A 4,576-nucleotide genomic window follows, 5' to 3' on the forward strand; every position below is an offset into this window, starting at 1 on the left:
CTGGTCTCTATGAGCCTGGTCTCTATGGACCCAGGTCTCTATGGACCCTGGTCTCCATGGACCCTGGTCTCTATGGACCCTGGTCTCTATGACCCTGGTCTCTATGACCCTGGTCTCCATGGACCCTGGTCTCTATGGACCCTGGTCTCCATGGACCCTGGTCTCTATGATAGGTCAGACTTCAGTGTCAGTAACATTGTGTCTGATTAATTAGTGATCAACTAAAACGTCTTCTAGATCAGATAGTAGAAAACACCCTGATAGCAATGATATCATTCTGAACTCATTCAGCAACCCCTTGACTAGAACTGGACCAAGAGTTTAGAGAAATACCACAAAGGTTCTAGTAACAATAGAACCAGGCCCACTCTCCATCTGGACATGTGGAGAACCAAAGAACCCAAAGTGTTCCACGTTGGGTTCTTACCTCTTGAAAGTGAATCTGGCTACAAAATCCTACTGATTCCACTACAGGAGGCAACGTACACACAATTCAACCTCTGGACATTTTATTTCTCCTGGACATCATCACATTCTACCATTGTGATCATTATACAATCCAGAAGAAGATGGAGATTTCCTCCATGTTGTTCACACATGGAACTCCCCAGGGAAACCAGTCACCAAGGCATGCTACATATCAATGCTAAGCTAACTTTCACTACTAGATGGCTGCTTTGTGTTTATTATCTGTAGTACCACCATTAGACCACTAGATGGAGACACAGGTCCATATATGTAGTTGGGTCACAGGGCCAGGGTCATCAGTCAAGTCACCATGTGGTGCATAGTTGATGTAGAGTCATGTGGATAGACTCTAAAGGAAAGTGTTTCCTCCTTTGTGTTGCATTGCCACGTTTTTGTTGCAGCTCTCTCCAGTTTGTTCTTTCAGTTTCAGTCTTCAGGTGAAATGCAACTCCACCAGGTTGCAGGATATTCCACTTCTTCACCTCCAAGATCGTTGTTTCACATCATGTTTTGGTCATTGTCCGTTTTTCTGAATCTGGGCATTATGAACAGTGTGCTCACCTGTTTGCTTTCATGAAGTCTTGATAATATGACTTCATCTAGTTGAGTGTTGCTGAGATGTTGTTTTGTCATAATATTCCTGCTTCTCCCTGATAGGTCTATTTAGTTGTTACAGTCTGACCAGTTTCAGTTGCATCGAGATCTCCTTTTGAACACGTTTTGTGTTCACAGCAACAGTTTCATAATATTTTAGTAGTTGCTTCAATCATTTGTCTCCTCACGGTCTCATGAAACCATGACAGTCCACCAGTAGAGCAGTGTTGGAGCAGCAGCGACGTTTTAGTTTGATTAAAAACGTATTCATCTGTTTGTGAGAAGTTCTGAACTAAAACGAAGACCAAGGTTTACAGGAGAGTGAACGTTTGATGCGATTTATTTATTATGGAGGCGTCGTCCGTCCACAGAGAGTAAAATGTTTCACAAGTGTTAGTGAGAAGTTTCCTCCTACAGAGATTAAGATATCACAGATAGATTTAAATACAATAAAAAACAGAATGAGGACACAGCGCCCCCCCCCCCCCCCCCCCCCCAACACACACCTCCTCCCCCTCTTCCTCCTCCTCCTCTCTCAAAGCATCATGGGAGCTGGAGTTAAATGTGACCTTAGTATTGATCGTCCATGGTTCAGCAACATACACATCAACATCCTGGTTTATCAGTTTGATTCCTGTCGATCTGAGAAAAATAATCTTATCTGGAAAAGTAACGTTTATTTTGGAGGCGAGGAAGTGGGCGGGACTTCACTGTGTCAATCATTTACCAAAATAAAAACATCAAATAGCACCAACATTAATTTCAGGCTAAATAAATAGACTCTCATTTACATTAAAAATATAAAACTGTCGAGTTCCAACATATTTACAAATTAGAGAGAAATAAGAACCAGAACCAGGACCAGAGCCAAGACCAGAACCAGAACCTGAGCCAGGACCAAGACCAGAACCAGAACCTGAGCCAGGACCGAGACCAGGACCAGGGCCAGGGCCAGGGCCAAGACCAAGACCAAAGCCAGGACCAAGACCAGAACCAGAACCACAACCAAAACCTGAGCCAGGTCCAAGACCAGAACCAGAACCAGAGCCAGGACCAGGACCAAGACCAGAACCAGAACCTGAGCCAGGACCAGGGCCAGGGCCAGGGCCAGGACCAGAACCAGAACCTGAGCCAGGACCAAGACCAGAACCAGAACCAGAACCAGAGCCAGGACCAGGACCAGGACCAGGGCCAAGACCAAGACCAAAGTCAGGACCAAGACCAGAACCAGAACCAGAACCTGAGCCAGGACCAAGACCAGGGCCAGGGCCAGGGCCAAGACCAGAACCAGAACCTGAGCCAGGACCAAGACCAGGGCCAGGGCCAGGGCCAGGGCCAAGACCAGAACCAGAACCTGAGCCAGGACCAAGACCAGGGCCAGGGCCAGGGCCAGGGCCAGGACCAGGACCAGGACCGGGACCAGGACAAGGGCCAGAATTAAAAAAAAAAAACACAAGATGGGACAGGAAGTCAAGAGGAACATTTGTGAAGCTTTAGGAACATGGCCGACAGCAACATGAGACAAAACAGCAGAACTGAGGCTACGACAGAAGGTTGAGAAACGTTGATGAGTCTGGATTTAAACATCATGAAAGCATCATGACGGCGTGAAGTCTTGAAACCAACAGCCTACCTGAGGTCTATGACAAAGGGAAGAACTGAAGGACTTATGATTCAGATTATTTGTCAGAAATGAACCTTGGATGTTTCATCTACCTGCTATGAGCCCAATCTGACGCTCGGTCTTTTCAGGAGATTTTTAGACATTACAGACATTTTGTTGAGACAAATAGAGGTTGAGGTGAGTTTAAGCACAAAAGAGATTTTTATGGTAAAAGAGTAGTTTGTTGAGCTCTAGACATACGATGAGTTGACCACAGCGGACCGATCTTCTAATGTTACTTCCAGCAGGAGAACGCTTCACGTCACAAAGACAGAATCATCTCAAACTGGTTTCTTAGAACCTTGAGGATGTGGAGGAATAGATGTTCAGACAACAAACCTGCAGCTGATGATCACGTCAACGTGGACCAAACCCTCTGAGGAACGTCTCCAGCTCCTTGTTTAATCTATGCCAACAAGAATTAAGATGGTTCTAGCAAAGGTGTATCTTATAATGTGGCCAGGGAGTGTTTGTTAAAGTGGAACACATTTGAGTCATTTTCCACAGATGAGATGTGGAACAACTTCAAGAAGCATCTATTTCTACTCAAAGGTTCTGGTGTAATCTGGTTCTGGTTTAGTCTGGTTCTGGTCAAGGTTCTGTGCTGCAGCTCACCCTGTCAGACTATCAGGACAGATTTCCACTACTCGTCTGTTTTGTGTTAAATGAGCTGAAATTGTTTTCTGTATTAAAATCTGACTTTTTTTGTGTTTTTTAATTTTTTTTGTTTTATACTTAAACTCAAAAACATGAATAAAGAACATGAGATCAGCTGATCTGTGGGAGGAGCTATAAACAACAACAACAAACAAAAAAAAACATGTTTCAAGTGTTTAACCTCAAATATATTCACATGTTCTCAAACGATTCTTTCCCAGCAACAAAATTCTACCTTTGCTGCTGCGCAGCTGACCAATCAGAGAGAGTTCCTGCTTGGTTAGGAGGCGTGGCCAAATTTCTTCATGCCTTTTTGTCAGCTGACCGAAGGGTTAGAAGAAATGAACTAAAATAAACATCATTCAGTTTTGAGTTTTTGCAAAATTAAGACATTAAACCAAAGCACTGCGTATTTAAACTGAGTTACAACCAAAATACCTGGGGCTGGTTTTACCTGTTCAAATTATATGTTTGGCAAAATTACCAATAAATTAACTTGGAGACTTCCCCAACAACAACAGTTCTGTTCCCCTGCCTAGAAAATGTTCCTTTTGTGAGTCTTTCTATAAATTTGTGAATCTTCAGCCGAGCTGATGAAGATGACGACTGAGAGTGGGATCAACAACGTTACAGGACGAGGACAAAAGAGAAACGAGTCTTTCAGTTTGGGATGAGACTGGAAAGTTGATCTGGAGTCTCTCTGTTGGGAACTGATTCTGCTCCAGTAAAGATCTGCTGGACCAATCAGATCGTTTGTAAACAAATCTTGAGTTGAATTAGTTTTCCACTAAATGGCTCTGATTGGTTGGAGGACTATCCAGCTGATACAAAGGTCTTTTTTTCTGAATCAGTATCTGTATTTAAACTTTTGTGGCTGTAGAATATAATTGCTTCTATGCAAAAACCCACATCCCACTTAGAGCGTCAGCAACCAGTTAACGGCGTTCTTCAGGGTTCTAGTCTCGACCCTTTATATTTTGTCTGTAAAGGTTCTCAGTCATCCACATCATGGTTTATCAAAACAACTGGACTTGTAGAGTTTCCTGAAGGCGTTTCATCTGAGTAGTTCATCTTTGGTTCTAAGGGACTGGCGGGGTTGAGGTTTAAATAAACAAACTGCTCATTAATCAAAAGGTTGTCCCTTACACCAGCAGATTATAAGCATTAGTTCAAGATGCAGTTTCAGATGTTTAA

Source organism: Chelon labrosus, assembly GCF_963514085.1.
Source record: "Chelon labrosus genome assembly, chromosome: 13".
Taxonomy (NCBI): domain Eukaryota; kingdom Metazoa; phylum Chordata; class Actinopteri; order Mugiliformes; family Mugilidae; genus Chelon; species Chelon labrosus.